The following is a 14,314-nucleotide window of genomic DNA, read 5'->3' as shown; positions in this document are numbered from 1 at the left end:
TAAATTAAATAAAAATCATGTAGTTTTATCTTTAAAAATTTGCATTTGATGCACCATCCTCTCTAACTAAAAGTTGTGAAAGACGAGAAAGCAAAGAAAGCTTTGATTGGCTCTCTAGGACCAATCAGAACACGTTGTTCATGATAAACAGCCAATCAAAACACTTCAATTGTTTTGTTTAATTTTCGATAGCCTACTTTTAATGAGGCCCCCTATATATTTGAGTCGGCTTGTGCACGATTTTAGTGTTTGTTTAGTCAGTGTGGTTATGAAATGTGGTTTCCTCAATCTGATTTCAGTGTGAAGTATGGAAGTGTTATCAAAAAGGATAAGGTTTAAATTAGTAGACAACAGGTTTCACTATGTTTTCGAAAAAGGGTAGTGTGGATGGAACAAAAAATTTTTGGCGATGTGAAAGAAAAGCGGAAAGGTGTAAAGCTCGTGTTTACACAGACGCCACAACTGGGCAGGTAAGTAAAAGCTATTGATACATAGTTCAAGGACATAACTCGATATTTGAACTGCAATATTAACTAGTTTATCAATAAACAAATAATTATATTCGTTCGTAATATTTATTGAAATGTTTGCGATATCGCTTGAATGTAAAAAAGTGCAATGAATGTTCATCTTATACATATTTTGAAAAGTAATATTAATTTTTAAAAAATAGCTAAGTACTTCCGTTTTTCTGGCTTTGGTTTAGGCCTAGTTTGGCCGCCTTTTGACCAATGGCCAGGCCAAGTATGAACGGGGGCACTCTGGGCATCCGTCTTCTACATTTTTAAAATTTTGGAATTTCAAATTACGTTTCCATGTTTCAGTTTTAAAAATTTGCTTACACAATTTGTTTGATTAAGCCTAATCTGGCCATTAAAAGTAATAAGTGGGTTGTACCCGTCGCACGTTCCGAAACCCATTCATTATTACTGAGAAAGTAAACCTGCAGTTCTTCTTCTTTTAAGCGTTTACGGCATTTGTTTAGGACTGGTATGGGTATCTTTTGACAAACGAATGCCCAGACTCAGTATAACTATGGGAAGTCCTTAGATAAATTTTTAAAATTCTGAATTTTAAACACACCAAGTTTGTTTGTGTCTATATAGACCTAATTTTGACATATTCAAAAAAAAAAAATGCATTGTGTCAGGTTTACGCCACCAATCCAGGTTGCAGTTTTGAAAATTTGCCTGCACAGTTTGTATGATTACTATTGTGTGGTGATGAGCAAAAGCAAGACCAAGACTAGCACGGTCTTGGTCTTGCACACTCAGTCTTGGTCTTGTTCTTGCATAGGTACCCGTCTTGGTCTTGTTGCAAGTCTTGCGTTTAAGATATTATTATTATTATTGAAGATTCCGGTGTGCCTTAAATTTGAACACGTGTTACATTCGAATTAATTGGGTATATTATGCGTGTTACAGTGGCGGCCGGTGGATTGTGGTTTCGGGTGTTGCAGTACGAACGATAAGACACAGAAGATATAAAGTTGACTCATTGACTAATCAGCATAACTTTAGATGCAAATGCTATGTGACATGTTAAATTAAATTAAATTCTGTTTTTAAAAAATAAAAAATGAAGAACATTTAATCCGATTAATCACCTTAATTAATTAGTAAGTTCATTCTTCTCTCTTTGATTGGAGCAAATCTGTCTAATACATGCTGGTTGAACTCTAATATTCTTATTGTCAGGTGGGGGCCGCGGTGGCTCAATGGTAGAGCGTTCACCTCTGGTGCTTGGGGTCTCGGGTTCAATCCCAGCCCCCGCCAAGTGAACTTTGTGGTGGACAAACACCGTGTGCGTGGGTTTTCTCGGGGTTCTCCCGTTTTCTCCCACTTTCTTCATTCCATCATTTCATTCATTACTCATCATCACCGTCTCCTTTAGCCTAACCGGCATAACCGTGGGACGTAAAACTCAAAGATTTCATTTCATTTTCTTATTGTCAGGTCTTTTTCGATGGAAAGCATAACCAATGGTGATAACCTTTCTCGGGACATTCAATTCCTTGAAAGTGTGAATTCTTTCTCATGTGGAAAAAAACTTTTCGTCTTTTGCTAACGCCATAGGTACAGTTAATATTAATTTCAGAAGCTTTGTAGATTCACTTAATATTTTTTCTAGATTATTGCAAACGATTCATTCTAGCAAACTCAGTCCCTGACAGTGATCCGAATTCCTCTTCAGCGTTGACTGAAGAGAGTTCGTACCAGAGATTAGTGTTATAAAAAAATGTACATTGAACACACTTTATTCACAGTTTATCCAGGAAAATTTAAAATAAATTGAGAAAATGTATCTGGTGCAAACAACACTACTGCCATAAGATATCCTGTAAATTTAAACTGGATTTTTTTTTCGAACACTCTCCTGAATTACCCTTTGCTTGTTTTGTCTAAGCCTTAATTGCAAATTTTTCCTCAGTTGAAAGCTGGTCAATGTTTTTTGTAGGTTATTTACAGAAGTCATGGTATACAATTCATTCAGAATTTGTAGGTTATTTACAGAATTAAAGCTCACACGATAAAATTAAACCTAATAATTGAAAACCAAACCAGCTGATACAAAAGAGGTACTGGTATATGAATTCCGAATGTCACATATTCATACATCAACACACACACAAGTGCGTAAAAGAAAAAAAATTCCAATCCAAATCATCCGTCTTGGTTGTTACGCAATGCACTATGAACACAATATACTTCCACATGAGGCAAAGCAACGCTTACCAACGTGATATGTTCTGGAAAGGAAACTTCGAAACTCGCCAGATGAAGGATCAGCATGTAACAGAAGCCAAAAATCAAAGAACTTAAAAACAAACAGCACTGCCAGTTCTACACCCAGAAATGTTAACTGGGAGGGGTCCAAAGTATTTGAGGGAGGTCCAATACGTCTACATAATATGGAACCTGTCTTATACTGCACCCGAAAAGGGGATAAGTAATTCTTACTTACTGTCACTTATATTTTTTTGAAAAAATGATAGAACGATTATTTTTATAAGAAAAGAAGAGTATATGATGAGGCGTAAAATAAAATATTTAACCTACATCAATCGTTTCCCTGTTAAACAAGTATAGTTCGTTAAGAAAGTCTACAAATGTTAGTCAAGTTTCGAAATTTTTGAGAGGTCCGGACCCGGTGAACCCCCCCCCCTCATGGCTACGCCCCTGAGCATTCCTAACTAGTCCCAAATTCAATGTGGCGTTCCCCATCATACAGTTTTATGTTGAAATTATCAAGAGTATAAAATATACTTATTTTATAAAAAGAAATATGTTTATACTAAAATACTATCCACAGAGGGGGAGGGGAGCGATTCCACATACTGACTTATTAATATTTCATTCACAAATTACTGAAGAAGAAGCCCTTATTATCAATACAAGTTAAAAATTAACTTGTAAATGCGGGTCTACTTTCATTTGTTTTCTCCTCTACTAGATATTTTCTTTCCTATTTTGTAATTCTGCAATCACTTTTTTTTTAAATTGTCGTTATATTGATTTGCTTCAGTATGGTCCCGTAATTTAAAAATATGAATGCATAAAAACAAATTCCATTTGTAATTGCTAGTTAAAGAAAATTCAGAAATCTTATTTAGCGCGAAAAACCTTCTCGTTCACTGGAAACTGTGCTGTGTTGCAGAAGCACTGCAACGACCAGTCTCTTTAACTTCTGAGATAGGGGAAAGGAGACTTAACATTTGCTCCAATTGCCGCGCTGAAGGAATCTGGTCGTTGTATGCTCGCTGCAACACAATATAAATTAGAGACTCTGTGACGAATTATTTTTCGCTTTTAAAAAGGGATTAACGAAACGGATAGTTACATAAGTAAAAAATATGTTATTTAAAGTGTATATATGCGCGTATTAAAAAGTATTTTTTTCTGTTCTTCACTACTATTGATAATAATATTTTTTTCTGAAATATTTTGGTCGTTGCGCAACGCTGCAACACTAACATTAGCCGCCACTGGCGTGTTAGTGTACGTATCAAGCCAGTGATTTGTTACCGTACTTCAAAGGTATTGAATGCTCCTACCGTTGTGCACTGCTGCTGTTTTTTTTTCTTTTTCTTTCTTTCTTTCTTTCTTCACAAGTGCTACGAAGAATGAACGACCACACAGCCATGACAGTGATGCTATGGGGGTTTTCGTTGCAAGAGTTCGAAATGCAATTAAATGCAGGGTAGAGACAACAATAGAACTGCCATCTCAGATTATTACAAATGAAATCCAGGAGCTTTTTGTTTCTGTCCTAGGGAAGATGCCTAATGTAGATGTCCTTAGAAAATTAGTGCAAAGGAAAAGAAACGACGTTCACGCTGCCCCACTTCCGCCTCGACGCTTGTCTGAACTCACTGTTCCCCATGAATATACGCTATATCGACCTAGCCCCGGAACTTCCAAAAAGTTCTTACTCATTGATACAGGAGATGAAATGAAATGAATGAATGAAAATGTCTTTATTGAAGCGGGCGAGGTTCAGCCATGGCTGCTCTACCACCTAACCTTTGTCAAAAGAATACAATATTAATCATTACACATCAAAAGGAACAGAAAAAAAAACTTTAAAAAAATACAAGTAAAAGAATAAATCAGAAAATAAACAAGTGACATATGCAATAAAAAGTATCGATATTGTTGGATTTAGCTAAGCTCTTACATAAAACTGTACATGTCGTAAGTGCCAGAGGCCAGTCGCTGGGATTTCATCAAATGTGATTTTAATGAATTTCGAAATGAATTAAATGACTTTATTTCCGTGAGAGCTTTTGGTATCGCATTCCATACTCTCGGACCTGCTCTAGAAAATGATCCTTGCACTATCTTCAGTTTAAGTCTTTGTACATTGAATTTCTCACTGTTACGCGTAACGTGAGAGTGAATTTGTGACCGCTTTGTAAATTTACAATATAAATATTGTGGGGATTGAGTTTTAAGGATTTTATATATCAGACAACTATAGCGTAGGTATCTTCTTCTCGACATTGTTAAAATGTCGTTTCTATTTAGCACTGGTAGGATATGTTCCAATTTCTTTAAGTTAAAGGCAAACCTAATGCACGAGTTCTGTATTTTCTGTATAGTTTTAGAATTGTAAACAGAGAGAGATGGTCCATATACAGCGTCACAGTAGTCTAATAACGGTAAAACAAGAACTTGTATGAGATATAATTTCATAGACTGAGATAGAAAGTCTTTGGCTTTGTAAAGTCGACGTAATAAAGTAATAGCTTTATTACACTGAGTAGATATATGATTATTATAGTTTAGTTCCTTATCCAATATGAGTCCTAAGCTTTTCACATGGGTAGAGTAAGAAATATAAGTGTCCATAATTTTTATTTTTAGATCCGATGCCTTGATTTTACTCAACTGTTGTGAGGTTCCTATAATCGTAAATGTACACTTACTTGGGTTGATGGCAAGACCGTTTTCAGTACACCATTCAGATACAGAGGTCAAATCTCTATTAACAAGTTCTACAGTTTGTTCAATATTTTGTGGTGATGACATGATGCAAAGTTGTGTGTCATCCGCGTAGCAATGCACAGTAGAGTATTTAATGGAATCTATGAGGTCAGCAATGTAAATAGAAAATAAAAGGGGACCCAGGATTGATCCTTGAGGTACTCCTTTGTTTATAACGAGTGCCGAAGATAAGGGATTTTGAGCTGTCCTAAGATATACTTGTTGCTTCCTGCCTAGTAAGTAGCTTTCAATCCAGTTTATGACGGTATCAGAAAATTTATAATACCTTAGTTTAGCCAACAACAGGTTATGATTAACTAGATCGAAGGCCTTGTTTAGGTCTAAGAGGACTATGATTGCAACTTGAGAGTTATCAACTGCGTTTAATATCCCATCTGTTACCTCGAGCATCGCACTGACAGTACTATGATGCTTACGAAAACCGGATTGAATAATAGGGATAATATTATTATGATTTACATAGTCGTATAATTGCTGGTTTACTAATTTTTCTACGATCTTTGACATTATTGGTAAGATACTAATTGGACGTAGCTCGTTTAAGGAAGTTACGCGGGGTTTCTTTGGTAGCGGTACCACTTTTGCTGTTTTCCAGGCAGTAGGAAAGCAGCCGTTAACTAGTGAATAATTAATTATTTTCGTTAGAGGTGATAGTATGAATGGCAACGCTAATTTGATCATTTTAGTGCTTATTGCATCAAGGCCAGCTGAGTTAGATTTTATGCTGTGTACCGCCTTTCTCACATCGGCTTCATTTATTGGGTTAAATAGAAATGTTGTCTGTAGCTGTGGATGTTTTTTAGACAGAAATTTCTTAGTTTGATTGTCAACTCTCTCAGAATTAATAGGAGGCAAACCAGGAAGACTGACGAAATGATCATTAATAACATTTGGATCATTGATTTCACTGGAAAGTGCTACATCATTGTTTTTGTTACAAAGACCCAGCTCTTGTATTACTTTCCATTTGTCTTTAACTGCAGTGCAGTTTTTAATACGATAAGAGAAGTAAGCAATTTTTTCTTGTCGAACCACTGACGTTGTAAAGTTCCTAAGCCTTTTAAACTCTTCCCAATCTTGTTGGGTTTTGGTACGCTTGAACTTGAGATGTGCTCGATCACGCAATTTCATTAATAGCTTGGTATTACTTGAGAGATATGGGAGTTTAGTTTTAGAAAGCTTGATCTTTTTAATAGGAGCATGTACATCGAATATATGTGTTAATGCGTCCTGTACAAAGGAAACCTTACCGTCTATTGTTTCAAATGGCTCAATGTTTTCCCAGTGTATGTATTGAGCATCGCTAAAGAAAAGATTTTCATCAAAACTACCATAATCTCGACAGCTAAGAATTTCAGGTTTCGGGCTAGGCGGTTTATTAATATCAAGAACCATGTATATAACACAGTGATCAGAATTTCCAATAGGGGGGCTAACACCATGCAACGCAAGTCTGTCTCTGTTATCAGTAACAATAACATCTAACAAAGATTCACTTGTTTCAGTTATCCTAGTAGACTCATTAATTATTTGAATAAGATTTAACCTATTTAATATTGAGTTTAAATATACCGTTTCAGGTTTGTTTATGCAAGTTTGGTCACAGTTCAGGTCGCCAATTAAATACAGAGAATCGACCTGTGGATAGAGCTCGATGACAATATCTTCAATAATTGATAGTGAAGTATACGATATATTGGGTGATCTGTATAATGCAGCAAAACCTATTGAACAAGAGTTTATTTTTACAGTAAAGTTAAGAAATTCTATGTTTGGTCTCTCTAATCCGTCACCAGAGCTGGAATTCTTGTTTTCGGAAGAGAGACATTCTCAAACTGGCTTGGACAATGCAAAATATTTTACATGGACGGTACCTTTTGTCAAGCGCCTGCCTTGTATTCCCAAATTTTTGTAGTGATGGGAGAGCGACGTGGATTTGTGCTACCAATTTTTTACTGTCTACTGCCGAATAAATAACGTCGTGTCTATATGAAGTTGTTTTCAGCTTTAAAATCAAAACTGCCGAACTTTCAGCCACAGTCCACAACAATAGATTTTGAGATAACTCTATTTCAAGCAGTACAGGAAGTTTTTCCAGATGTGCAGTTATTTGGGTGTTTATTCCATCTCGCCAGAAATCTGAAAAAGTTAGGATCCGAATTTCTTCTCCCACAATACAACACCGAGTCTGACTTTGCTCACAAAGCCTGAATGATAATGCCTTTGGATTGTGTACCTATTCATGCACTAAACGAAGCTTTTGACTGTAACGCGACCTCCGCCCATTATCCCCCACAGGTGATTGAATGGAGCCGTCGTTAGGTAGAACAAATGTACCCTTCGGGCACATCCACACTTATAACGTATAGCAGGTTCCGAAATTAAATTATCTAAAGCACAAACAATGTTAAATGAATATATAGTAATCCTGAGTTCAAAAATATTATTCGAGTGAATACAGCTACTACTCGTAAATATACTTAATAGTATGGTTAATCGGGAAAATAATACCCTTTGTACTATTCATTAACTTTATAACAAATCCAATAAAATAATACATATAAAGACTGCTGATAAAGAATTCCATCCAAAGAGGCTACTTCAATAAACATATATTTTTTCAGCAATTAGGCTCATGACAGTAACTTACTAGAAAATTACATATCATCTGTAAGAATTTTTAAATATGAACATTCTTAATTACTTATATCAATCTTACTTCATTATAATTAATTAATACAGTAATTAACTCACCAATATTTTGAATACAATTTTCCTCCTTGCTATTTGTATACTATGGGCATGGAACTTCACATAGAACATGTACTAACAGGATCAAATGGAAACACACACTTTTCTAAATTTAAACGTAGCACCAAATAACCATAACTTCTTTCACACATATACCGATCCTCAATCGTATTCTTAGAATATAATAGTATCATGTATTAAGATTTCAATTTTCTGAACTTTGCCTTCAAGATACAAAATAACAACTGGTTAATTATTAATGGGTTTTATCCATTTCGAACAAAATTCAAAACTCAGGATCTCTCAGACTTCTACCTTTGGATTCAACAGCTAAAGTGCTGTTGCTTACAGACAGAAATTCAATGTAGGAAGATAGTTTTCACCAATTCCGCTGTTGGCGCTGTTATAATGTGAAGCTTTTTTTTAATATGCAGAATCTCGTTCGTCACACACTCAGTATTAATCACCAAACTTGTCTCACTATACCTACTAATTAGCAGAAACATACTTTTCAACTACACCAACTAAAGAAAAATAAAGTAAAAATAAAAAAATTAACCCCCAAAATACAATCAAACCACTACCATACTCTACACTCTCTCTACAGTTAGCAACTATAGTAATTCGTCCATGATTCGCATCTTTCATAAATTTACGAAACACTTCCAATAAAAATTTAAATAGCGCCTAAAAACAAATTCCCGATTTTTCTAAAGCAGCCTTTAATATAAAGCGAAAGCCATATATATGTATATTTTTCTACATATTATATTTTACATATTCAATAATAGAAAAAGAAATTACACTGTAACTTACAATTTCTGGCTTGATTACATATCCAAGGGCGCTGATGATATGGAAACCTCGCACACGCCTGGGGACGAAGTCATCTCCCTTTCTCTACCACCATCCGTCCTCATAAACAAATAGGCGTAAACAGAAGCACCATCGCTACAAAACAAATAGCTTTGCGCAGAATAAGAATTATCTTTTTGGGAGGGGGGTGACAGATTATAAGTAAGTGGTACCACGGCACGTTCTTGTTTCAATAAAAGTTTGTTATTATCAAAATATATCTGAGCTTATATATTTTAGTTCCTGGACTCCTATGATAAGTGTAGGTTCTAAACCTTCCACTAGAAAGAACTTCAATTTGTAAGTTTTCTTATGAAATCTAATAAATAGGAAAACACAGGATCTTTTGTCTATCCACACCTACTCCACTAAATGTTTGCTCATAAACACGCACAGGATTGTTTAAAGTTTTATTCCACTTCTCAAAGTACTGTTTGTTACTAATGAAACTGAGCTACAACTGTCAAGTCTTCCTTTTAATTGTTTCCCCATAATAAAGGCACTGACAAATGCTGCAATTAAGTTCTTGATCGGTCCTCTATTTTGACTCTCACTCTTAACGTTCCTAAAGTTTGAAGAAAGTTTATTAACTGGACCTTTATTCAACTTACTTGCTTGGGAACTGACCCGGGACCTCTAACTGTTTGTACCACTGCGTACCCGTTCACCGCTTCCAATGTTCAACTTAGCTATACATTGAGAAAGTTTATGTGGGCACTGGGAAACTATGATTTCCTTGACAAATAGCATTGAACTACTTTTCTTCCTACTGTTTCGTTTTGTTGATGTTTAACTAAACTATTGTAAACAAATAACTTCCGCTGATGTAACTCACACTTTTCCACTTCTGCTTTCACAAATTCTAGAGATACTGGACGATTATACTTAAAAAGTTCATAACGTATTTGAGGCTTCATCCCATTTAGAAGAATGTCAATTAATGTTTGTATATCTTCTCTCCCGTGTGTGATCACATAACTATCCACCACACTCTCGACATGAGATACTATATTAACCTCCGGTTTTTGCAAACAATAAATATATTTACGTTCTATTTGTTGTTTACCTATCGGGGTCACAAATTTTGAATACAATAGGTAACTAATATGTACCCACTGATTTGAACCCATTGTCAAATTAGATAACTCATGATTGATAAGGCCACTACTCCTTCCTAAAGCTATAATGAACAAAGCTTCTTTTGGGAACAAGTTGAGTTTCATAATCTTATAAATCTCTCATAAGAAAAGAAAAATAATTTCGTCTTTAGTTCCATCACAAAAAGGGATTCTTTTTATTTTTTCTGAAAAATTCTCATTGGCAGCTGATACTGTTAATTTATTCATATCCACAGAGAACGCCATAAAATTATGTAAATATGGCCTACTGCTTTCATTCTCCGTATTAATTTGTTTATCAATTTTCCAACAGCCTTTTTCATTTAAAGTAAAGCAGCTTTTATCTACCACAGGTGTGCTGAAACCAGTTTGCCTTAACTGACCTACCGCAACACTCTCACTCTCATTCCTCAATTCGTGAGTCGTTGCACCTGCCAAGGTCGAATTCTAAACACTGCTCGTATCTGAATCTAAAACGGTGATAAACTACCAGCTGTTTGTGGCTCAACTACCCTACAGTAACTGTTCCTATATATTTCGTTTTCTAAAAACGAAAAATCTTGCTCCCTCAAAAAAGGATTTAATGGATTAGGTATTATCAAACCCCCATTTCCATTAGCAAAATGATTTAAATTTAACTGGCCCTGATGGGTACGTTCACTACTCGTATCTGACATGATACTGGCTCGAACCCCGCAATTTATAAAACTCAACTCTCACAAAATTCTTTCTACATACAGCCAATATGTTACCAAACAAGAAATATCCTGGCAAGTAAGAACTAGATACGTGTATCGTAAAAAAGATATAATTTTCCAAAATTAACTTCACTGGTGCTAACAATACTATATTTCATATAGATGAAAAACAGAACTTGCTTTCCCAAAACTATCCTTCCTGATACTTATAATAATATTTCTAATAACGAAAAATAAGGAAACTTTAGCTGTTGAATTTGTGTAACGTCACCTCCACCAATTATCCCCCACAGGTGATTGAATGGAGCCGTCGTTAGGTAGAACAAATGTACCCTTCGGACACATCCACACTTATAACGTATAGCAGGTTCCGAAATTAAATTATTTAAAGCACAAACAATGTTAAATGTTAAATAAATATATAGTAATCCTGAGTTCAAAAATATTATTAGAGCGAATGCAGCTACTACTCATAAATATACTTAATAGTATGGTTAATCGGGAAAATAATATCCTTTGTTCTATTCATTAACTTTATAACAAATCCAATAAAATAATACATATAAAGACTGCCGATAAAGAATTCCATCCAAAGAGGCTACTTCAATAGACATATATTTTTTCAGCAGTTAGGCTCATGACAGTAACTTACTAGAAAATTACATATCATCTGTAAGAATTGTTAAATATGAACAATTCTTAGTTACTTATATCAAACTTATTTCTTTATAATTAATTAATACAGTAATTAACTCACCAATATTTTGAATACAATATTCCTCCTTGCTATTTGTATACTATGAGCATGGAACTTCACATAGAACATGTACTAACAGGATCAAATGGAAACACACACTTTTTTAAATTTAAACGTAGCACCAAATAACCATAACTTCTTTCACACATATACCGATCCTCAATCGTATTCTTAGAATATAATAGTGTCATGTATTAAGATTTCAGCTTTCAAGATACAAAATAACAACTGGTTAATTATTAATGGGTTTTACCCATTTCGAGCAAAATTCAAAACTCAGGATCTCTCAGACTTCAACCTTTGGATTCAACAGCTAAAGTGCTGTTGCCTACAGGCAGAAATTCAACATAGGAAGATAGTTTGCACAAATTCCGCTGTTGGCGCTGTTATAATGTGAAGCTTTTTTTTTTTTTCTTTTTCGTTTCATTTTTTTTTTTTTTTAACTCTAAATGAACACCTCGTTACATGATACAGTAGCAGCCTACGTGCCTGCTGAACTGCAACCTCTAATTGATTGGTTTGAGGACAATTATTTAGTTTTTTTTTTTTTTTCAATTATGTGATTGTTCGAACCAAAAGCTTTGGTTTACATATGATTCTCATTTAATTAATACATAATAATTAATTTATATACATAATTAATTTTGTAAATAATTTGTAATTACGTTATTCCCATACGAGAGAGTAACGAATATTTAAATAATCTGAAACATCCTCTCGTGCGCCCATACAATATACATAGTTAGGTACAGTAATCAATTTCTTACAGTTTCTAACTGCATTATTTTCACATAAATTTCCAACTGAAAACTGCTTTCTGAAGTAATTACTGCTAATTCTACTTGTTTGACTTCGTAGTAATTGATTTTTTTTTTCTTTTAGGCAGACTAAATAGAAATGGAACTAGAAGATCTCCAATATTTCCTGTTCACATGTGGAATGTATATGAAAGGGTCAAAAATGATCAAACAAGGACCAACAATGTGGTAGAAGATGCTCACCGCGCGTTGCAGTCTGAGTTGCAGATGAACCATCCTTCGATCTTGAGACTCATCGAAGCTCTGAGGAGAACGCAAAGAAAAAGAGATTTGGTGTTTGAAATAATGGTGCGGGGTGAAGAGCCACCCAAAAAGAGACAGAAATACATAAAGGCCGATGACAAAATCAGAAAAATTGTAAATAATTTTCGTGATGTTGAATTCATTGAGTATTTAAGAGGGTTAGCCCACAACGTCGTCATGAATTGATTTTTCGCTTGTTCACGATTCTTGTACAACATGTTGATCTAATTTTTGTATTATATAACAAAGCTAGGAGATGAAGGAATCAGATGAACTGCTAATAATTTTTTAAATGTTAATTAAAACATTTGATTTAATTTTTGTATTTTTTTTAAAAAGATAATAATTACATACTTATGAATATTAATATTAAAATTTGTTTTCTTTCGTATTACGTTTGCCAAACCCTTCTCTTCCTTAAGTCCAATACAGAACTACTAATAAAAGATTTCCGCGCACTCGAGTTGAGGGAAAGATGTTAGCACAGGGTGTCTAAGACATTGAGTTTAGGAACTGCAGCATGTCGTATTTCTGGTATCAATTTTTTTTTTTTTTTTTTAACCATTCGAATATAAAAATCGAAACTTAACCCACTTTTTTTCGTCCCATGGTAAGCATTTAATCTGCATTGAAGAAAGTGGCGAAAGGAAAAAAGGACGATTTCAAAGTGAAAAATAATAGTTAAGTGAACATATATTGAGCCTTTACCCACAAAAGCGTGTATGACATTCGCACTGATTGCATAACTACAGTAGTGTGTTTTAAAAAAGAGCCGTTAGACCAGTTGCTTTTGTGTGTGCGCGTCCCTATGATGTGAACGTGTGGTCGTCGTCGTGCCTACAGTGTTTTAGTGGACAATACCGCTTTCATAGTTTGAATTTAATGTGTTCCTACAGTTAATTAATTGTTTGATCCAGTTATTAATAAATAATATATATTCAGTTATAGAACCTTCTAATTTTAATATATGTGCGCATAGCAAAATACCTTTGCTTGGTTCGTACATATTTAATGGTCCTCCGGTCGTGGATCAGTGTAGGACACAGTAATAACATACAAAGTGTAAGTGATTTCAATTAAAACATTTTGTGTCGTGCGAACAAAAAACTATGGAAGCTCTAGCAATCAAAAAACGGACTCTCAAATCGAAAATCACGCGGGAGGAGAAAGCGATCGCTGCTTTATCGGCAACAGAAACCAGCTTCATTGCGGTTCACCAGGGAAGGGTCAGTGACCTTCAACAGGATTGTTCGAAACTTCTCGATGAGATTGCAACCATTTCAAATGATGAGCAGTTTCAAAAAGAAGAAGAAGAGCTAGCGGAGATGGACAATCGATTACTGAAGATGTGTGTGGTGCTAAGGGATTTACAAGTTGTGGAAAACAATTCGGTTTCTTCTTCAGAAACAAAGCAAAGTAGTGAGGTGAAATTGACAAAAATACAGTTACCCACATTTACAGGTAATTTGTTCGAGTGGCTTTCCTTCCACGATTTGTTCGTAGCCTCAGTACACAGCAACGATAAATAATCTGGTGCTCAAAAACTGCAAAATCTAAAAACATCCCT

At 34.8% G+C, this 14,314-nt stretch overlaps 1 long non-coding RNA gene across 8 annotated transcripts in view; it reads right to left on the bottom strand.

Moving 5' to 3' along the window:
• LOC145673399 (uncharacterized) overlaps window positions 1-14,314 on the bottom strand; it is an 80,163-nt gene that overhangs the window by 50,658 nt on the left and 15,191 nt on the right. For 7 of the 8 annotated variants that reach the window (XR_014128761.1, XR_014128754.1, XR_014128757.1 and 4 more), the window contains exon 3: window positions 9,075-12,747. The exons of the other annotated variant lie outside the window; for it this stretch is intronic. This is a non-coding gene — a long non-coding RNA (uncharacterized LOC145673399). The remainder of the gene's footprint in view (window positions 1-9,074; window positions 12,748-14,314) is intronic. 8 annotated transcript variants of the gene reach the window in all.

This window comes from Thermobia domestica, chromosome 16 (assembly GCF_964235325.1).
Source record: "Thermobia domestica chromosome 16, izTheDome1.hap1.1, whole genome shotgun sequence".
Taxonomy (NCBI): Eukaryota; Metazoa; Arthropoda; class Insecta; order Zygentoma; family Lepismatidae; genus Thermobia; species Thermobia domestica.
Note: the sequence above shows the minus strand (reverse complement) of the source record. Positions and strands in the feature narration are given on the sequence as shown.